This window comes from Acinonyx jubatus, chromosome B4 (genome assembly GCF_027475565.1).
Source record: "Acinonyx jubatus isolate Ajub_Pintada_27869175 chromosome B4, VMU_Ajub_asm_v1.0, whole genome shotgun sequence".
Lineage (NCBI taxonomy): Eukaryota > Metazoa > Chordata > Mammalia > Carnivora > Felidae > Acinonyx > Acinonyx jubatus.
In genome coordinates, this window is record NC_069387.1 from 66,989,101 (window position 1) to 67,013,049 (window position 23,949).

Here is a 23,949-nt window from a genome sequence, read left to right on the forward strand (position 1 = left end):
TAGTGCCACTCTCTTATGAAGTTGAAGCTTTCTGCTGTACCCAAATCAAAGCATATCAAAGATTCTGAGGTAGTCCAATAAGTGCTCCAAATTAGGAGGGATTTAAAGATTCTAGTTAAGACTAAGAATGGACCTCCCAGCATCCTTCTCATACACTGGCAGAATCTCATTATCATTCTCTATCCCTATATATTTTTCAAGTCGAATCTGTAATGCTTATTTTCTCTCTCTTTCTCTCTCAAAAATAAACAAACATTAAAATAAATAAATAAATAAATAAATAAATAAATAAATAAATAAGAGAGAGAGAGAGAGAGAGAGAGAGCTGGTGAAGAGTTAGAGAGAAAGGGAGACACAGAATCAGAAGTAGGTTCCAGGACCTGAGCTGTCAGCACAGAGCCCGATGTAGAGCTAGAACTCACCAACCTTGAGATCATGACCTGAGCTGATGTCGGATTCTTTACTAACTGAGGCACCCAGGCACCCCTCTATCTTACTCTTTTAAACCATTACACTACACTTAAATTATTATATTTTTTTTAGGTGGCTACCTTAATAATCTATTCAACTATAGCAAAAATGCACATCTGGAACTTATGGTATATATGCAACTTTTTATCATTTAAAAAATCTTTTGGGGTGCCTGGGTGGATCTATCAGTTGAGTGTTTGACTCTTGATTTCAGCTCAGGCCATAATCTCACTGTTTGTGGGATTGAGCCCTACCTCTGGATCTGTGCTGACAGTGTGGAGCCTGCTTGGGATTCTCTCTTCCTCTCTCTCTGCTACTTCCCTGTGCTGTGTTTCTCTTTCTCTCTCAAAAATAAAGAAATATTGAAAAATAATCTTTTAGTATTATTGTGGAAGAAGGAGGGACAGTCAGATGGTTAAAAAATATATATATAGCTAGAATTATGTAACATATTTCTATAATTTGATAAAGGAATATTTCTATAATTTGATGAAGGGAAAGGTACATTGATAAACTATTTGTTTACCTGGATTATCTAACTACCTTTGAATGTATCTTGACTGTTTTTTCCAGTTCTTAATAGGGAAAAAGAACAGATCTTTTAGGATAAATATTCTCAGACATTTCTATAGTTTCAATCATTGTACAATTGGGTAAGAGAGGTTACCAAAACTCAACTTTTCCCTGTCCATACTGGTAACATTAATTGAAATTTTGAGGGAACACTGTTAAAATTAAAAATGGAAAATAGTGTTGTTGGAGTTGGTTGGGCATAATTACTTTTACAACTTTCTATACACTGAATTCCAAGCTGAGGTATGCTGCTAAATGTTTAACAACTGGCTTTTCAGGGGGAAAGAAAAAAACCCTGGGTTTTAGCATTTGCTGATTTCAGTCCTGTAAATATTTTCACCATGGTTGATTTCAAGCTAGCAACATGATGTCATTGAACATGGAGTTAGAGGTGCCCAATAGCACGCTATTATATAGCATTTCCACCATACAGATAAAATATGTATAAACAATCTTTAAAGCACTGACAATCGTAAAATGTATATGAAGTGATATATTTTGAGTATTTATCTTTTTAAAGTATAATTTATTATTTATTTATTATAAAAATTAATGTTATTTTTGAGAGAGAGAGGAGAGACAGAGTGCAAGCAGGGGATGGGCGGAGAGAGAGAGAGACACAGAATCTGAAGCAGGCTCCAGTCTCTGAGCTGTCAGCACAGAGCCCAATGCAGGGCTTGATCTCACAAACTGTGAGGTCATGACATGAACTGAAGTTGGATACTTAACCAATTGAGCCACCCAGGCGCTTCTAAAATATAATTTATTTACATGTAGGTTTATATCATTAAATTATTAATAATGATTATATTTAAAACTGGCTTGCCAATTTCCCCAAAATTAAAATAGACTCTTAAAAGCTGGTATGGGCTGGCTCCAATGGACCACTGATTCCAAACCTTTTGGGATAAGGATCATTAAATTCTCAGCACTGAGCTGGATTTGGATCCATAAGCCCCATCAATGAATATTTGTTAAAGGGCTCAAATCAATGGTATTTGGATCAGAAGACAGCCAGGTTTCTTTACATTCACACTTGTATGCCCCAGACCCCTTTTTTTCTCCCCTCTGTTTCATAAACCTGTCATTCTTTGTGTCACTAATTAGGAGTAGTTTTCGAACATAATTATTACTGGCTTGTGTAACAGCCTCTGTACCCAAGGGTTTTTTTGCATTTGGTAGTTTTGCACTAAGAAGGCAGTCTAGGTCATAGGTTATCCTTATAAATTAGAACTTGTTCCTATTTTAAATTGCTTATCAATTTTTAATTTAAATCCTCATGCATTTCAGTAAAGTATCACTTTGTTCAGAAAGATCCCTATATTCACTCCCTAAAACTAAAATATTAGTTATATTTTCAAGATGCTTTTATGAATGCCTCTTTAATTTCATAGGACAACTATCTGTGATAAAATCTTATCCAGGAAATTACAGTTGCACATTTAAAGATAAACCTTCTTATGAAAAAGTAAAGTTGATTGCCTTATGTAATAACTCCATGAAAACAAATATTTCACAAAAGAATTTACTGGTACATTAATATCCTGCTTTGAGACTTAGCTCTTGGTAGAAAATAAAATGTGTTCTGAGGCATTCATATCAAAAGGAACTTCTACAAAATTGCTTTATTAAATGAGAGTGTAAAAGTTACCTTTTATATTTTGAAACTATGGTCAAATAAGAATGGGAAGAGTGTAAATACCAAACACTTGTGCAACTTATTTCTGAAATAGCTCTAGATCTGTAGAATTCTGCATCACTATAGATTCGTTGTGTAAAAATATGTAACCTATCTTGTTAGCAGTCAGAACAGTGGCTATTTTGGGGAGGTAGTGGAGGGTGGGCCTTTAATTACGTATTGTTTGTTGATCGGAGTGCAAGGGACATAGCTGAGTCCGTTTGTGGAAATCAGCAAGCTAAATGTACATTAATATGAACTACAGTATAATTTAAGTTTTAAAATATTTGTGTATATATGCAAATCCCACATGAATGCACACAATATATACTTGTGCTTTATAATCATGATGTGGTTACGTTAAAAATATATCTATTTAGTAATAATGAGGCTAAAACTTACAAAAAGTCTACAAAAACAGTTTGTATTTTAAAGTATCATACAATCAGATATTATAGTAAATGTATCATCTATTTTTTGTTGGCATTTGTTCATTCATAAATTCATAAAATCAACCTTTTTTCCCCATTAAGCCTGCTTGAAGAAGTTACTTATGGGTTGGATCATTCTTTTCAAAAGCTTAAACATCCTAAAAGACCTAAGAAGGTACAGACTTCTGTTAAATAAAAAATCGAGACATAGTGAGGTAGGCTTAAATTATCTTGAGACTAGAAATATATTTGGACCAAAATGATTTGTAAGTATTTAAATTTGTTACTGGAAGAAGACAAGCAGGATATAATTTTTTTTAATGTTTATTTATTCTTGAGAGAGAGAGGGACAGAGCATGAGTGGTGAAGGGACAGAGAGAAAGAGAGAGAGGGAGACCCAGAATCTGAAGCAGGCTCCAGGCTCCATTCTGTCAGCACAGACCCTGATGTGGGGCTTGAACTTACAAGCTGTGAGATCATGAACTGAGCCGAAGTCAGACGCTCAACCCACTGAGCTACCCAGGCGCCCCTAATTATTTTATTTTATTTTATTATTTTTTTTTCCAAGTAGGATATAATTTTCAAAGCTTTTCCCTAATGTGTATCTAGAGACAGATTGGCATATATTCAGAGCTGTTCAGTAGATCTCATGGGGTAGAATTGGTTGCTGATGTCTTGACTTGAAGTTAAATATACCTTCAAGAGCTTTTAGTCACTTAAAAAGAAAAACTACCGTAAATTGGTGATAGGGATTAAACTGTGCACTTGTGATGAGTACTGGATGATATATGGAACTGTTGAATCACTATATTGAACACCTGAAACTAATATTACACTGTATGTTAACTAACTGGAATTTAAATAAAAAAAAACCCTGCCTCTCTTAAAATAACTAAAAGTAAATATGATTAAATAAGGATTATAATAATTATTTGGGAGATATTATACCTTCACAGACTTGAAAGGCTTTACATTATATTTTTCAATTATACTTGTAACCATTAGTAGGATTCTTAGTACCTTTATTTTACATGGAGATTGAATTATAATTGGGTCTTTTTTAATTATTATTTTTAAAATTTTACATCCAAGTTAGTTAACATTTAGTGTAATAATGATACCAGGAATAGAATTTAGATTCATCCCCTACATATAACACCCAGTGCTCATCCCAACAAGTGCCCTGCTTAATGCCCCTTGCCCATTTAGCGCATCCCCTCACCCGAAACCCCACCAGCAACCCTCAGTTTGTTCTCTGTATTTAAGAGTCTCTTATGGTTTGTCTCCCTCCCTGTTTTTATATTATTTTTGCTTCCCTTCCCTTCCCTTATGCTCATCTGTTTTGTATCTTAAATTCCACATATGAGTGAAGTCATGTATTTGTGTTTCTCTGACTTATTTCGCTCACTATAATGCACTCTAGTTCCATTCACGTTGTTGCAAATGGCAAGATTTCTTTCTTTTTTATCGCCGAGTAATGTGATGTGGCCAAATTTCTTAAGTTTCTTTGAGCGGAACTCCTCATGGTAAGTAGAAGTAAGTGCTACTTATTTCACAAGAGCTGTACTGAGCATTGTTTATTCTTATGGGATATGTTTAATATATACTAGAAGTTTTCCCTTTTGCAATCAATTTGTAAATGATGTCAAGATAGCAAGTTAACATAGGGCTTTCAGTTCATTTTGTTTCCTACATCTCAGGGTATCCACCTTATTTTCATTGCACAATTTCAAGTCTGAGTTATTTCTTTGACTTCCTTAAACAATTCTGGTTGCTCCCAAACACCTAGTGAGCTACAGTTTCATTCTCAAAATGTCTGCTGTAAATTCTTTAAGTATCCAATTCTTTACCAACTCTTCATCTTGTTGGTGGTTTATTCCCCCCTTGCTGTGTATAATATTATAATCTCATCTCACCCTCTTCTTATGATATCAGTCATTCTTTTATCCTTTGGATAGGAGTGAGAGAAGGACACTGAGTTACCCAAGTCCTGAAAGCCTTCCAGGATTCCTCCCAACCTCTTCATACTACTTAGTTCTACTGACTCTGGTGTTTAAATATCTCTAGAATATTTGTCCTATGTCCACATCCCTATATCTGCCTTGTTTAGATCCTTATCACTTCTGGTAGATTCCAAATAGTATTCTCTTAAACATATTCTTTTCATCTGTTTACTGCTTCCAGTCTATCTTCCAGCCACAAAATCTAGTCATATTATTCTCTTGGTGAAATCTTTAAATATTTCTTTCTCTGCAGAATAGCTTCAAACTTCTTAACAGTGCTAAAAATGTTCTATATAGTCAGAATTGTAACAAAGTTTTTAAAAGAGCCTTATATAAATCAGATTTTATATAATTGTGCCTTATCACCTGACAAATGTCTATTGTATTCAGATTCTCATAACATACACAATTCAGTTTCTCAAGCATATTATGTGATATCCTACCTTGCCACAAATGCACATGGTTCTCCTTACTGAAAATGAATTTTCCATCAAAAATATTCTCCAAGATTAAGCTTTGGGGAAAAATGAATCAATGTTTCTAAAGTCTTACTGGGTCAAGAACTGTGTTAAGTGACATATAGACATTGCAATGTTTGAATTTCCTAATAACTCTAAGATGTTGATATCCTCTCCATCTTAAAGATGAGGAAATCAAGGTGGAATTTAAAGTCTCATCTGTATGACTACAAAAACTATATTTTAACTCTTGTGCTCTAAATTACTTTTTAATTTTCACAGAAAGCTAGAGATGGATGTTTAACTTCATTTCTATATGACACGAATGATATAAAGTTGCTCTTCATGGAATATGGGTAGCATGTGCAAAGTAACATAAATTCAAAGAAGCCTGAATTTATTTTCAAATTTGTCAATCATTAAAACCCATGTTAGTTCCTTTATACCACTCAATTTCTTTAACTATCACCACCTCCATGAATCATTTCCTCATGCCCTATGGGCAGTTGGTAATGCCAGTATTTCTTCTGTTACTATACCTCTATGCCTCATCTAGTGGAATAAAAATTAACAATTAACACTTACCCAGCAGTTATTTAGCATGCAGACATGGTGCCTTTTACTAATTATCTCATTTGCATATCTTAAAGTATATCAAAGTGATTCTATTCATCACTCTGCATCTGTGTATTTACCTGTTTTCATCATTAAAGTATGATTACTTTGGAGGCAGCCACTGACCTGTACATACTTGTTTTCCTAGCATCTAGCACAATTCCTTTCTTGTAGAAGGTACATAATAAATATGTTTAATTAAATGAATGTGCTATGATTAGGGGATGATTATAGTATTGGTAGGACAGAGCAAGAAAAGAAGGAGTGTCTTAAATCTCAGAGAACAAATGCAGTCTGCTCCTACATTCCTTGAGCTCAGGAATGTAGAAACTTTGGTAGCCTCAGTTATTTTCCTAAGGTTACATGTCATTATGTTTTTTTATAATGGATGTAAATTATGCGTTTTTTCCAAATGACAGTAGTCAGACAGTCTAGTTATATATCTTAATAGATATCACAAGTTTAGTAGACTAAATATGCTTTGATTTATTTCCAAATTTTGATTCATTTTATTGACCCTATCGTACATTACGGAGTTTATATTTTACATGCTTTATAAATTCAAAATATTGGAAAGCCTCTTGATCTGCAAAGAGATGAAATTCATCTCAAAATCTCCATCTCTGTTTTCCATCTATTTGAAAAGATCGGTCAAGTGTCTTTCTTACGCATCGCTGGACTTACGGAAAGTGGAAATTGTTTCTTATTATCACCTTTGGGTTTGTTTTATCTAAGAGTATAATTGGCTACTTTTCCTGAGTTGTTTTGATTCAGGCTTACTTGTGGTTCCCACTCTGATGTTTTAGGGATTTACCACCCCTATAACTTTTCTCATGCCGTATTCTTCTTTGTAGACTTCTAGTGTTGGTCTCTTCTAGGTTGATGAGGTGTTTGTGTGTGTGTTTCTCAGGTCTCTCCCCACCTTTTAAGACCACTGATAGTGAAAATTCACCAAGTAGATACAAAGTTGCTATCTTCATTGTAGACTTGGGTCTTGAGTATTTGTATGGGAGAAAAGATACTGACTTTGTCCTCACTCACCGCAGGAGGGATGAACTCAGCTTTTCCTATCCACCTGGTTATGCATTATTGAATCACGTCATCTCAGAGAGGTTAATTTTCTAATGCTTACATGAGTAATTATTTTAGTTTATGTCAGCAATTTATATCTACAAAATGATTGTACTCTATATCCCCATACCTGATAACTTAAATTTTAAAGTTTTCAATTTCCTACTATTTTTAAATGAGATGTTATCTTCATACAAAACTGCTTCTATAGGTGATTAATTTCATAAAACTCATGGCAAGATATTAATCCTTAGCTATAACTTCTATGATTTTTAAAATGTTTGAAGACTTTCAATCTTCTGTTTAAAGAATATAGAATGTCATTCAGATAAATATTTTAAAATAAGGTCTACTATGTAGTTCACTTGAAGTTTATTAGGTTAGAGGCAATATATATAAATGTGCATATAGTCTGCCCGGGGTAGGACAAAACATTATGGAATGTGGGATATGTAATAAACATAGCAATTGGATGGTTAATTTCTCAGACTGCCATTTAGAATATTTTAGCATCATTTTGATCAGTTGGGAGCAATTATCTCTTCTATGACCTAGTAGGCATGCTCTCACATGCATTGGAAGAAAGAAATGTTTCCCCCAACTTCCGTGAACTCCATCCATGTTGTCATCAGCACTCCTCCTACCCTCGCAGGCTGATATCAGTTGCTCCTGGTTTATTGACTGGAAATCACTGTGACCATTCTTCCTCCAAGGCTGAACTGCTTCTTGTGCAGTGTAACTGTTAGATGGCAAACCTTGGTTATATTCTATTCTTGGTCTATATCTTGGTCTATATTATTCTCTAGTCTAGCCTAGCCCTGAGCTGTGAAATTGCAGATTTCACTCAGATCTTACAAATAGTCAGATGTGATAACACAAAACTATGACACTTGTATGTGTACCTGGTACCTATGTATATGTAATAAAGAGAGGCTTTGGAAAGACACGGTATTAGGCTTCTAAATGATCTTAATAACATCATATTTAGTCTCCTTTTGGTGGAAAAAGAAAGCTTAATTAATTTTTACACTAAAGATACTTTGGGAAATTGACAAGCATTTGTATACATTTGCTATTTTACATGGCTGTCTCACTCTAGTGTTTGTTGTAAATATTATTATGACATTTTAAAATGCTATGTGTATTTTTCCTTGATGAATATCAGCCTAATGAAATGAACATTTTGTTTTAAAGGTTTCTTTTTTGAGGCACTGAAAAAAGAGCAATAGAAACCATGGTGTGTTCTTAGAAGCTTGAATTCTAAGAGAAAGGGCTTTCAGAACTATTCACATTACCAGAAAAAAAAGGTGCTTACCATCCAAAATACTTAGCAGTAATGAACACATGTACCCACTATGGTGATTAAAAAAATCTCTTCCACATTATTCAAATAAAAGTTAATTATTTTTAAATTAAAGTCTTCTAAGAAAGGTTATCCACATGAATCCAGGAAAAATCTCCTATAATTTGTAGCCATACATCACTCTTTATGTTTTATTTTTTTTTCTTAATTTTCAGTTTAGCCTGTTGATTTTCCTGAAATGGTAAGGAAAAAAAACAACTCTGTATATATCACTTATAATGTAAAATATTCAGTCTAAATCTGCAGAAAGTATGTCTTTTGAATAAAAGAAGCAGATAGTACAGTGTTTCTGCCAAAGAGAGTCCAGTTTAAACATTCTGCAGTATGCAAATGTTATCTCCTCGATGTGAGTGTTTTCCCTGAGTGGATGTTGCAGAGTTGGAGCCTTCTGCCTGTGATTTAGGTTGTAATTTTATTTGTGGAAATAAACCAATTGCGGAGCTTCAATTGTCTTAGCGATGAGGTGATCAATAGCCCATTACTGGATTAGAACAGCAGCTACAGGAAGTGCATTGAAGATTTTAATGCATGAATTATGCATGCGGTGCTCATTCTTTAGTCTCCGAACAGAATGACAGGGTTTGTGAAGTCGCCTCAGATAGTTTCTTGCATTAAGTGACTGCAGTGAAATGCTTAATATTTTCAGGCATAGAAGCTGCATTGACTCAGGCCAGCCGAATTTGGAAGATGTAAATCCCCCAGCTCCCAGCACAGAATGCTTTATTTGAAAGTATTGCTATGTAGAGAGCCAGCTTCGCTGTCATCTAACCTGCTCTTCCCAGAAGGTTGGCTGAAGGATGGGAGCGGCTGTGCCTGCCTCTGAGGTCACAGCTTGAAGTCCTTTTAACTTGCTTTCTGCTGCAGGAGAGAGGCGTATTGTGGTATAACTGTCGCTGCATTTATTCAAATGGACAATTTGCAATAAATACTATACCCAGCACAACAGATAACTCAGCATATCAGGTAAGCACAAGGTTTTTCTCTAGGTAATTGTAAGTGAGAATGTGCTGAGTTGGGATAACGGTGATGCGGTATTAGTAACGTTGACTCAGACCTCAGTATTGCGATGCAGCATCAGGGTTCTGAATTGTTTTGTTCATTGAAAGGTGACTTTATTTTATATTTTTGACAGTATTGTGCCGTAAGGTATTTTATTTGCATGCAAAAGCTATTCAAGAATGTACCAGAGCTCCGATGTGTGTGTCTTAGATAGCTAGCCTGCAAATTGGGGAGGGGCAGCACTGAGCGTGAGCTGAATCAATAAAAAAAAATTATCTCCTTCTGGAGAAGTTTTAGCAGGATTGTGGTATTCCTTTGGCTCAGATTATTTCCTTATTGTCAACATTTTCAAATGATGGTGAAAGATGTTGATAGACACCAAAAATGTTCAATCCTTCTACCAGAAGTAGAGGATGGCACTGAGGTACTCAAACTCAAATACTGTGTTGCATACAAATTGAACAGATGGAATTGAAATAATTTGGAATAGCATGTCCTTGAAGGAAGACCTTGTTGTCAGAAACAAAACAGTTTGACTTCTACGTGTTTTGTTTTCTTTCTTCCTGTCCAGAATGCCTTACTTTAAAAAGAGTGGGTAGATGGCATATTTTGAATTTACTACAACCCCCCGAAAAGTTTTATTTTTTTTCTTGATGTTTTCAAAATTAAGCTTATGGAATTATAGAACCCAGTATAGAAAAGCCAAATAAAATCCACAAAAACTCTGAAAAACTGAACAGTAAAAATAATGTACTACTATATTTATCAGTCTTTGTGAATTAAAACTGCTTGTTTAAATATCATGGCAAATAATTAATAAATATGCAAATAATGTGCGGTATGATATGAGTTCCTTGACCTCTCTTCAGGGTGGGAAAATAGCATTAAATATAACATTTTAAGGATAATTTTAAACAGTAAATATGCACTATTAATGTATATATATATACACACTATTAGTATATATACACACATGCATATATGTACACATATGTATTTCTACACATATACACTATAATATATAATTGATAGAACATAATATACATAATATAACATGTATGTATATGTCCTTCCTCAAATATGATGCTAAGTTTTTAAAATTATGTTTGCTAAATAATCTATCAAGAACCGGTAATAGATAATGCTAAGTATGCTTTGTGAATAAGCATCATCTATTAGAAAAAAAAAAGGAGAGAAATACAGAGTAATGATAATAAGAACACAGGGAAACTACCTTTCAAGCATTTCACAATGCATTTTAATTCTGTTGTGGTATTACTCTATTATATTTGAGTTTCCTTTCAACTGCCTGGTAGTATGGTGGCACAGAACTCACGTTATAGAGCGTGTTTAAATCTGCAAAGCTGAGCTAGTTTAGGCACAGGAGGAAACTCACACGTTGAGTTTTTCCTTAGGGAGGGGAAGATAGGAAGGAGAAGTAGCTGCCCCTATACATTTTAGAGTCTCCTGATGCTGAGTCATGGTGTTCATTCCTGCTCAAATGCCTCCTGACTGAGGTGGCCCATTAACAGCTAGTAAAATGGAATAGAAATGAAAATGAAAAAGAACGGAGGGGGCAGAAACTAAAAGATATTTATTGCCCAAAGACATACTAAATTCTGAGTGATGAGCATAATGGCAGTGCTACTTGTTTGATCAGGCTGAGGTGACAGTAGAAGAAAAGCCCCCATGCTGGATGACAAGAACGTAGCAGTAAAATTAATGGGCTAACATGGGGAGATTGTATAAACAAAGGGGTCTGAGTAGCACTGCACTTGTTAAATCTCTCTGTCATTGTTCTAGTCTCAACTCAAACCATTACTCAACATCACTGAAAATATGTGATGGTTAGATAAAGAATATTTCCTGGATCATGTGAGGGAAATCTGGAATGAGATGTGCTCTGCTCCCAGTTCCCACAGTAGTTGTAATTAATTTTTATAGATTGTCAATTGGGAGAAACTAACAAGAGATTAATGAGAAAATTTGAATATTGACCACAATATATGAAGTGAGACGCCAAAATGACTTTAAATAATGATTATTATGGCAAAGCATAATCATATTAGATACAGTTAGAAAGGAGACCGAGGACATACAAAAAGGGTATGATAAATGGAAAGAGGAAATGGAATGAGAAACCCATATAGCAGTGAAATATTAGCTATAAGATTTTGAAAGAAAAATGTACTTAATGAATAATTGATATACATAATTAATGCCCCTTAAAATCAATTTATAAGAATTCTGAAATATTATGATTCACTAATGTAAGGCTTTGTAATTTACTTTAAAAATGTATTTTAAAGGTGACTTAGTAGAGTAAGAAATCAGTGAAGGGTATTTTAAAATGGTAAGCTGTCCATTTTCTTTTTAGTATCATACTTATACTAATAAGGGTTGTTTGTACATATGTTATAATAAATCTAAGTAAAAATCTATCTCTATATTTTTATATATCTCTATATGTCCTATATTTAACATTAGCCATAAACTAGGGTTGTAAAAAAGTTACGAATCATTTAATGGAAGATTAGGAGACTAAAAACATTTGAAGAGAGATAATATGTCCATTTTCCAAAACTTAAAACACACATAAAAGTTTTTTTCAATCTGAGTTTATTTTTTTATGATAAGGAAGTCTTCCCTGTATTTTTTTAGTAAATAGTTCTGAAGAATTGTAAACTTTGTAAAATTCAGAAACTTTTTTAAGTATGAATTTATAACAAAGAGTGACACCAAGAAATTGTATCTTCTCTTTTCTCCCTTTGGAAAAATAGTAACATTAATTTCTCCCTAAAATATATTTTCTAAGAAATTAGTGTTTGAATTATTTTCCTTTTAAAAATGCTCCTAGAATTTGACTCTGAGGGATGTGTCATTTTAATACAGCTTCATGAATGTTTCAGCAATGTCTTCCCTCTGATTATAAATATAAATTTTACTCTGTTTTTCATTGCTTTCTAGTCACTTTCCTCTCATAAAACAACTCAGTGTAATGAAGAATTTATTTAAAGATCTTCCTGTGTGCTCTTGCTAGGGATTCTGGCTCTCTAGTTGTGAGAAAAGAAGAGGGGCGGTGCTTTCACTAGAGCAAATAATTCAAATGTAGGAAAAAAAAGTACAACATAGTGTCATCTAAAACATTTGGTAAAAGTTTAAGTGTCATAGGACAAATAAGGAACCATAATCAAAATTTTTAAATGGAGCCCAGGAGAAGAATATACATAAAAGCATGGAAGCAAAAATTAATATTTTATATTCCAGTGTCAGGGTTGAAGTAGAGGAATTGGACTGGTAGAGTTGAGAACAAAGACGGTGGGAGCAGATTATTAAGACCCTAACCACTAGAATAACATGTTTAGACTTATTTTTATAGTGATTGGGCACTCACATCTGTTATTCAATCGCATTGGGGCATTTAATGCTCAAAAAGTTTCTGACCCTTGAATCAGATGAATGGTGAACATTTTTAAATGATTGTTCATTCTAAATTAAATATTGTATTAATCTTGCCTTTTATTTTCTATATTCTAATGCCTCGCTTTGCTGACCCTGGGAGGATTGCCCTTCCTGAGGTTAGCCAATTACTAGTTAGTAAACCAATGACCCCTGAGTGAACTTTTCAAGTGCAAATCAAGCAACCTGGAGTCCAAACCTTAAACCTTCTTCTTTATCAAGGTTTTCACACTCTGGCCAATTTCTTCCTGCCCTAATCACCCCTGGGACCTGTACCAGACAACTAGGGATGGCTCTGGTGCTTACCCAGAGCTTCTGAAGTAATTCAAACTAGCCCCCGTAAATCCACTTTTATCCTCTCTCCTTCCTGAGAAAATCACACTAAAGGCTTTTTGCCTATAGTTCCCCCTCTCCTTCTGCCTCTTGATTGACCCCCAAGCCCTAAGATTCCCTGTGTGCCCCCATGCATGGTATGCCCCCCTTCTCTTGGGATCTGTGAGTATAACAAGTATCTTTTCAGTGGCAGTTATCATCAGATCCATTGGCTTTACCATACTCAAATAATAATAAAACCTGTATTAAAACAAACATGAAGAAGTCTTAACATCTTTAACACCAATTAACATCAATGGAAATTATATATTCCCAGTATTTAAAATAAATGATTTAAGTCTTTAAAAATAATTACCATGTTATTAAATTGCTATATTATTTCAGATTTAAGGGCAGATCCTGAGTGAACCTCCTCTAAACATAAGCTTAGCTTTTTTCTAAGCTGTGGTTGAAAGAGGGAGGGGATATCCTCTAGAAATATGAATGGACAATTAGAAGTTTTTAGTCTAATGGCAAGCTACATAGGTCTAAAGTTTCATCATTTTCCTGAGTCTGCTTTAACTTGTAGCATTTCTGTTACATAAAAACAAGCATCTACCTCATCCAGCTACTAAGTCAATGTCAAGGGAAAATGCCACCTTATGCTCCTAAAATATCAAATTCTGAAACTGTAATTGTCAAATGCTAGTGTTGTTTATATAATGTCTTTGGTATCCAGTAAGCAACACACATCCTAATTAAGAAATATTTCTGCTACATTAATCCTACAAAATTGAATTGAATTGTCTTGAAAATGTGGTGTCCAAAAAAAGGTTTTTGGTAATCAGTAAATGCCAAACTTTGGAACAATGAACCAAACACAATTAACTATAAGACTAATAAGAATTGGGCCACACAGAGGTAGTGCTCTGAAGAATATATACCAAAAGACAGTAATGATCTCTTTCAGTGGTACACTCTATTACTTCAAAATACCATCACTGAGAGAAATTGAGAACATTAATTGACTTTAAAGGGTAGAAGAATTAAAACATGAAATGCATGTTTGAACCTAATGGTTTTTAACTTCCCTTTCTACTTCAAGATTGTATGATATGTTATGATTGCAATTGCAGTAACCCTTTAAGAGATGAGCCTTTGATAAAGAAATTCAAGTGGAAAGTTGAAGACAATTTAGATTGATAATAGGTTAGAAAAGACACTAGTCATGCTAGCAGATGGAGGGCAGCAAGGTAGGTGGCTGGGAGGGAATCTGGAGGCAGAGCTGTGCCAGAAAGAACATAGGAATTTAAACAGATGGAAGATGATATATTAGTTGGCAAGAAGAGAAGCTGGGTGACAAACAGGAGGATCTATTGAAGAACTGGCTGAGCAGACAGCCAAGAGGTGAATTGGATGGACCAGTAATAAACAAAATAGGTCAGTATGAGGGCACCCAAGTTCCAGAACAAGTAGGCAAGAATAGTGGAAAACAATTGCAGTTGTTCCCTTTACTCGAACCTAGGAAACGACTTCTATTATAATTTTTTAATGTGCTTTGAAATCATGATGAATGGTGATCATCTATGGAGGGAACATTTTAGTAGAAAATTCAAAGATGCTCACTACTGAAAAAATTTATTCTGTAAAATTATCGAGAGCATGAAATTTATTTTTTATTTCCTAGTTTTGTGTTTTCTGTATTTGAATTCTGGCCTTGGATTGGCTAGTAAATGAAAAATTGGCTGGAAAATAATGCTGAAGGTTAATGTAAGTAAGTAAGTAAGTAAGTAAGTGAGTGAGTGAGTGAGTGAGTAAGTAAGTAAGTAAGTAATTAGAGAATCAGAACTTTAACCCCTACCAAAAAGAGAATTTTTCAGTCTATGAAAAATTTGAATTTAATTGTATGTTTAGAAAAATTCCTTTTATTGTATTGCCTGTTTAAAAAAATTTTTTAATGTTTATTTCTTTTTGAGAGACAGAGATAGAGCATGAGCAGGAGAGGGGAACAGAGAGAGGGAGACACAGAATCTGGAAGCAGGCTCCAGGTTCTGAGCTGTCAGTACAGGGCCTGATGCAAGATTTGAACCCAGGAATCATGAGATCATGACCTGAGCGGAAGTCGGATGCTTAACCCCACTGAGCCACCCAGGTGCACCTCCCTGTATTGGCTATTAAAAGCGGTGATAGCAGTGCCTCAGTGAACATAAAGATGATTACAAGTCATTTGGTCTCTTTTCTGTCTTCAGACTTATCTACCTTTAAATCACTATATTCTTAGATAATTGTTTGTGCTTACAAATTAAGTAGAATTGTTTAATGTAATTAAGTACTTTTTACATGACAGTTGCCACCATGAAAAAGTGCCAGGCATAGTAACGTTCATAGGAAGGTGCTGACTTTACAGCTATTCTAATTGACCTTCAGATGGATACATGGGTTCTAAGCAGAAGAGATACTTCCATTTGCCACATATATAAACTTTGAATTAACACCATTCTTTCCTTTGTTCTTCCGTCTAAACGATAAACTTATTTTTCTCATACATCAACCATATTTCTCAGGTCAATCTATTGCTATCTATTTTACTAGCCAAAGGTCTTATGCCAATATACCTGAAACTTTGATATTTATTGCTGGTGTGATCATTTCTAAAATATCTGCATTCCAGAGCACCTGGCTTGCTCAGTCAGTAGAGCATTGACCCTTGATCTTGGGGTCATGAGTTCAAGCCCTATGTTGGGCACAGAGTTTACTTAAAAAAATAAATATCTGCATTCCAATTAATTCCACACACAGAAGCAAAGATGATTTATCAAGGGTTATCTGGGCTTTATGACTGTTCTTTTCAAGTGAAGCTTTTAGTTGCCATTTTAATCCTCTGAATTAAACTTCTGAGCACAAGGCTAATAGCAGCATCTTCCCAAGTTCTAAGTAATTCTCTTCCGCTGGGGAACCACATTTGCCAAATTCTACACATATGTCAGCCACTATGCCAGACTTTGGGGATACAAGGATGAATAGAACATGAATCTTTCCATCAAAGAGTTTATATTCTAGTGGAACAGATTTTTATATGTTAGATACTATGGCACGATTTAATAGATGGAATAATGCTATGTACATAGGTAATAGATATGTATCCCACGCTACATAATTATGAATCTCTTGAGGTCACAGAACATTCTAATTTATTAATTCAGCAAATGCTTATTAAGACCCTTCTCTGTGCAGTGGTTATGCAAAGGGAAGTCTATTCCCCGTTGCCATGGAAAAAAAACAGTCTCTTGAAAAAAAGAGAGGAGCAAACAAAGTTTATTGGACAAAGATAGCTCTTGTAAAGATGTAAACCAGGTACAATAGTGCATGTAAATTGGGCTCTAGACAAAAGTAGGGGAAGGCATCAAGAATAATCTCCTGGATGCAGCAATCAAAGGACAGTTAGGATATTTTAAAATATTTGTATCATTGTTTATTACTTATGGTTATAAGTGATGTTCACTGAAAAATTTAGAGGTTCACACTAAAAAGAGGTAGTTAGCACAACTTGAAAGGATAGAGGAAGCAAACTATGTCTTTAGTGCTGAGATAATTGCTTTAATGCATGTTCTCATTTAATCCTTTCTAGAAGACGATGAGATTCTCACTTTAAAGGTTAGAAAACCAAGACTGAGTTTACCCTGTTTTTAAAACTATAGGTTCAGGATTAAGAGATTAAAATTTCTCTGTTATATTCCCATAATTTTGCTATTTTTTTTGCATGTTGCAGGAACCTTCAAATGTCAAAGCATGGATGCATTCGATGATATTTTGTACTCCTATGTTCATAGGTGTGTTCACCTATCTTTTAACTAAAATGGACATACATAATGGAACCAGTGCAAAGTTACAAATTTATTTTATTAAGATGTCTGTAATTAGAAGAAAGTCAAGTATAATTTGAAAGGTAAACTATCCATAAACAAACTCTAAAAGAAAAAAAGGTCACTTTGCCCAAGTGTGGAAAATTTGAATGATGGGTAAAGAACAAAATGACACCTGAGGAAATACATACATTTAACAAGATGCCCAATACATGGACCAGCTTAAATGTCGTTGAGTAGATTGATGAGTAATATGTTTTTAATAAATTGATATTACCCAGTTTATTATTGTTTCCTCTAAAATGTGAATTAGTGATAAGAACTTTTTTTACTGCTTTTCCCTGGGAGGATGCTTTCAGAAACTTTTTTCCTTCTTAACTCCTTCAGGAGAAAATGTGATATTAATCAGGCAAGTTTTCTGTATATAACTAAAGAATAGAAAGGGTATCACTTCTGTTTTATTGATCATCGCATTCCTGGAATCTAGAACAGGGCCATGAACATAGTAGATATTCAATAAATATGTGATGAATGAATGGTCACATGAATTAATGTTACCACATTTTATTAATTCTAAGACACTATGTTTGAGTCACACTGTTAAATTAATAGACTTTGGGGATCATATTATGTAAATGGACATATCAAATGTAAGATGAATCCTGTAGTAGTAGGAATTTTTTTTTTGTAGTAGGAATTTTTTATGACAAAAGTCTATCTTGACCTAAAGTATACCTGTACCTGGAGATCTGAATGTCAAGTCAACAATTTTAGCTTCTTTATGAGTATGGTCTTCAATCTCAATGAAGACCAACTTTGCCATGACTTAGGGAATATGCCTGGCTACCAAGATTTACATATCTTTGTGTCTTATAGCACCCTATCTCCCACCACCATGATCCATGAGTATATTTTGTGTTAGTTTTCACAAGGAATATGTTGTAAATGGCAAGTTCAGGGATTTGGAATGACCGTACTATGTGGTTTCTTTCTTCTTTTTTTTCTTCTTTTTCTATTTTTTTTTTACTGATTTTTATTGATTAGAAAATTCATATAAAAATATTTGGTGATTTAAAACATGAGCAGATATTCTGTCCAACAAAAATATTTTGAATATTTTAATAAAAGATAAATCATGTATTAGGTAGAACTTACATTATGTAAATAGCAGGGATGAAAATAATTGAACTCTTTTAAACTATTTTACATAATATTAAAAATGTTTCAGACTCATGGGCACAATCATCATTCTGTTTATGTCTATCCATATCCTCAGCATTTAGCACGTTGCCTGATCTATTGTAAACAGTTGCTTAATATTTGTCACTAATATGTTGATACTAAGGTCTTCTTGACTTACATATTTAAGTCATAACAATGATAATAAAATAGTTCACAATGAGGCAGTAGCATTGTTAAGAAAATATTTAAAAAGTGGTGAATATATTCCATACTGTGGCCTATTCATAGCTGAATGACAAATTATATAAAACAATGTGTTTAGAAATAAATGACCTGCCAGATAAACAGAGATCTAGGCCATAAAAATGTGTCTTATTGAGTCTGAGTTGTCTGATATTGTTAAAGATGACTTGAAATGCAACATTGTTTCACTGGAACTTAATGAAGATGTTAAATAAATAGAAAATTTATGAAGGGAGTAGATCAGGCATAAATAATAATAAATATTTTGAGAGACATGGTTATTTGTACCAGAATACTCAATTAGAAGAGAGAAAACATGGCCAATTGTTTACATGGATATATTTGGATGAGACCTGTGCAGGAGAGCATGAATACCAAATAGTGTTGATTTTTAAATAAATCATTTTTTATAGGAAAAAATAAAATTCTTTGGCAAAATGATTGTTTTGAAGTTATTAAATACAAAATAGTATTACAAATATGATTATTTTCTATGGTCTTTATTGTAGTAGGATGTAGCCCTCACTTATGGAAATATTAATGTCTTTAAGTGACACCCTCCTTTCATTTAAATTGAACTTAAATAGATGCTTCATGCAGTAATGAAAAAAAATATTTTTGGGTAACCTAAGATAAAGATTATTTAGAATTTGTTGGCCATTCCCTCATCAAGGATGAAATGAAATCTTAGAGTTGGAAGGGGTTAGTTTTTATAAAACTGTGACTAATCTTTAGTTTTTACATGTGGAAACTGAGTTTCTGATGATTGAGACTTATTATCTAAGGATCTACTATTTAGGCATACCTACATATAGAAAAATAAGTTTCAAAGCATACTGGTTAGAAATTTAATAATAATACAAAAATTACAGTATTTTTTCCTTAATTGTAGGACTCTTGATTCAGATTTAATATTCTTCCTGTAATTAATTTCTTAGTTTAAGGGAAAATGTTCTTTAATGAATTCTTTAGCTTCTCTAAATTATCTATTTCAAGAAACATTCTTAAGAAAAGAAAGGAAACTTCAGTGAAAGAAAATCACTCCTCTGTGATTCAAAACAGAATTCTTAGATCTTAACTACAGAAGTATAATGTTGCAAGAAATTCATGAACATTGATTAGGAAATGGGTACTCACTGAGACATTCTCAGAGTCAGTATAAAATTAGTTTTTTAAAAGAACTAGTCATTTGTCAATCAATGGGTTGAAAATAAGTGCTTTGGTTATACTGTTAAAAACAAAAATTTCAGTCACTTGTAATTTAGGAAGAAATGAGTAAATGTGTTAAAGTGAAATGGAGATTGTATAAATCTCCATTTCTCATATACAAAGCTGATTAGGATTAAATTAGTCCAGCAAAGTGTAGATATGCAATAGATACTACATGCAAAGAACTATGAAGAGTGCACTGCCTAGCAATTGGTAAAATAAGGAGAATGAAGAACAGAAATTTAATTTGTTAATTGCCTGAAGATGTTATCACCTGTGTCACAGCAAAATTACTCTATTTTGCTGACAAAATAAAGCACTATTTAGAGGGAGAATTGGTTATACCAACATTTGTTCATTTTGTACTTTGTGCTAGGAAGTGTGATAAGTGTTTTGCATATTCATTAATGTCATAGACTCTAAGTCTAAAGTTCTCTTTTGGCCAGCAAGAGAGCAGGCGCAGGATTAAAGTGAGAGATGGCTAATGTCAGGGAAAAGACAAGAGCCCTGAATAAGGGTCCTTGCCTCATATTTATTAAGATCAGAAGGTTTACAAACATGATGGGCATGTATAAAGAGACAAACTGGGAGCATTAACTTGGAGACATGAGGGAAAAGGGGGTTTTTGAAGATATACAGTATTTGGGGTTTGGGTCAATATAAAACAAAATCCTGGTGCCAGGCAGATGGGTAGATGGTTGTTAATGGCAGACAGGAGGCACCATGTCTGTTTAAGTTAGCTAGCCTAGAGGATAAGACAGATAGGGGGAATAACCTCAGGGTTAATAAGGCACTTTTTCTTTTGTTAACCATCTCCCCTCTGGGCTGCTTTGCCTGCAGTACAGTGGTTCATAGTCCAATGCACCAATTTACTTAACCTGGCCCTATCCTGTGAAAGCAGCTTTTCTGCTATAGTACTAAATTGGGGTGCTTCCACCCTGAATATCTAATCCTGTTTATTTTATATACCTATGTATTGGATACCTTTGCACCATTCCTATTTTAGGCCTTTGCCTCTCCCTCTCTATTCTGGGGGTTCTGCACCCCCTCTCTATTTTGGGGTGCCTTTGCACCTCCCTATTCCTGGCACCTTTATGCCTCCCTATTCTTGGTGTGCCTTTGCCCCCCACCTCTATTCTTGGGGTACCAATCTGGTTTACCCAAACTCAGGTGTGAGCATTTTATGACTTTGTATTTCTTTATGCTTTGTTAACCCATTGGTATAAACCCGGGGGATTCCTGAGCTTATCGCCCACACATTAAAATGCTATCACTGGTGTAACAATAAACATGGCTTTTTAAAAAATGTTTATTTATATATGAGAGTGGAAGTGGGGCAGAGAGACAGGGAGACACAGAATCTGAAGCAGGCTCCAGGCTCTGAACCATCAGCACAGAGCCAGCTGTGGGGCTCAAACCCATGAGCTGTGAAATCATGACCTGAGCCAAAGTCGGAGTCTTAACCTAGTGAGGCACCCATGTGCCTGTAAACATGGTCAACTGTGTTAATAAAAACCAATATTTTAATTTTGTTTAGGAAATATTTTTTGTCATATTGTGTCATATATATGATTCTTTAAGATGTAATTTAGGATTTAATCTTCATAAACCATTACATAATTGCATATGAAACAAATTACAAAGAAATAAAGCCCCTATTTATTTATTATTTTGTTAACGGAGTGATTAGGGGCACCTGGGTGGCTCAGTTGGTTAAGCATCTGACTTTGGCTCAAATAATGATGGTTCATCAGTTTGAGCCCTGCATCAGGCTCTGTGCTGAGAGTGAAGAGGCTGTTTAGGATTCTCTCTCTCCCTTTCTCTGCCCCTCCTTACTTGCTCTCTCTCAAAATAAATGAATAAACTTAAAAAACAAAACTTAAAAGAATGGAGTGATTAGGTTTAGGCTGTAAAGAAACATAACAAAAATGCATGAGTAGAATGGAAATTAAATATTCCATATAGGCAGTAAAAATGATTATATGCAGATTGACTAAATTGGGGAAACAATCATGTGATGAATTTAGAGCCTGATCTAGAATGAATTCAGCAAACAAATCAATGGAAAGTTTCAGTTTATAGGTGATAGAAGAATTTACTTTAGCAATGGCATGGCAGTAGAAGTTAGAAAAACCACAAAACCATAAGGACAGTTGATATGAAAAGAATAGAGGAAATCTATCAGTAATTGCAAAAAAAAAGAGATGGCAGCAATGGGGGTGGATGGTGAGAGTATTAAGGACTCACATGCTTCCGTGAAGTCTCCTGCAGACTTAAGTATTCATTTCATTTCTTCCTATGCATCATCACCCCATAGAGCAGTTTTTATTGTCCAATATCTGTAACAAAGTAATTCAAATCAGCCACAGATGTTTTTTTCTCATGTGCATATTTTTGAGAAAAAAATTCAAATCCACTAATGGTTACTCCTTTCAGTTTGTGTCACTTTCAAACATTGTGTGACCTATTTATGACAAGTAAAAGTGTGAGCTGAAAATTATTTGAATTTTCTTATTTTCAAACATCTTAGAGAATAGATGAAACAATGAATTGATAATGTAGACAGCAATTAGAGCTGTATCTTACTAGCTATGCACAGGCACATGCCTAAATAAGGAGCAATAGTGTGAGTTCAGCAGGAAGGAGTGAGTTGTTACTCTAGAACTCCTAAATTCTACACATATATTGTCATAGGACAGTAAGCTTTATGGCTACATAGGATGGATTCTCAGGGCTGCAGTTTAATATCAGAATGAACATAAGAATTGTATGTAAAGAATGCTTCTAATATTCATTGAAGATTTTATTTTAAATTGTTTTTTTCCCAATGACGTTTCTGTAAAGTCAAAATTTCTCTTAGTGTTTAATGTTGGGAAAATGCTTTAATTCAAAATTATTCTTATTTCTTTTATTCAGTGTGAGCTGTATAACTGATTGCCTTTACTTTCTTTTTATTTTACTTTGCATTGGAAGCTAGGCTGCTTATAGCTAAAATTTCTATTCAATTAATAAGTAATGTGCCCTAGGCTCGTTTACTTGATTCTCTTCATACTGGAGTCTCATTCTTTTATCACTATGTTGAAAGCTTTATTGACTCTATTAGCTGCCACAAATTCTTTTCCTAAGTATTAGTGCATATATAATGAACATGTAAATATGTGAATAATTTGAATTAGCATCTGGACCCTCACCTGATTTGATGAGTCAAGAGATCCAAATGCTGTTTTGGATTTGGGGTAAATACTAATCTGATTGCTTCCAGTTATCTTTTAAAAAGATGTAGATATAATAAAATGAAGAAAGGATATTTCAAAACCTTCTCCAGCTGAGTTATTTTTTCAAGGCCTTTCAAGAATGCATGTCATATACCTGGTGGCTGGTAGCTAGTCCTTAGGTCTTCTCAAAGATGAAACTCCTCTTTTATTAAATGACGTATCATAGTCTTGTAGTACAGATGGAATCAAAAACAACACCATTTTTATTGAAAAGAAAAGGGCAGTCAGATTATAAAGGAGAAAAATCACTTCCTTCTCCATGAATTGGCTTCTCATACAAAATAATCCAATATAATATACAACTGTAATGTGATAGACTTTGTGATAGATTCATAGTAGTAAGCAATAGATAATGAAGAATCAAAAGAAAACGTCCTTGCACACTTAGAAAGATCAATAAATATTAATGGGGTGGTGTCATCAAACTACTGAACAAAGAACCAGCAAACCTTGAAATTTATCCCTTGAGATTTTAGACAAATGGATTAATCCCTCTAAGCTTCAGCTTGCTAATCTTTAAAATGGGGATTAGAAATATCTGCCCTCACCAATTCTCAAACTGTTTGTGAAATACAGATAAAGCATTCCTGGAACCATTAATAACTTTTACGCCTCTAAAAGGTATAAGGGCCAAAGAAAAGTAAACTTAATATTAATAGCAACAATGAAACAATCAACCTTTGATTAAAAAGGTAAATTTTACTTTATATATAAATATAAATAGGAAGAAAGAATGAATGGACA

At 34.1% G+C, this 23,949-nt stretch overlaps 1 protein-coding gene across 5 annotated transcripts in view; it reads left to right on the plus strand.

Annotated features, from left to right (window-relative positions):
- CNTN1 (contactin 1) overlaps positions 1 to 23,949 on the plus strand; it is a 362,215-nt gene that overhangs the window by 109,000 nt on the left and 229,266 nt on the right. The window contains exon 3 of one of the 5 annotated variants that reach the window (XM_015085046.3): positions 9,528 to 9,626. The exons of the other annotated variants lie outside the window; for them this stretch is intronic. The gene's annotated coding sequence lies outside the window, so the exon portion shown is untranslated. The remainder of the gene's footprint in view (positions 1 to 9,527; positions 9,627 to 23,949) is intronic. 5 annotated transcript variants of the gene reach the window in all.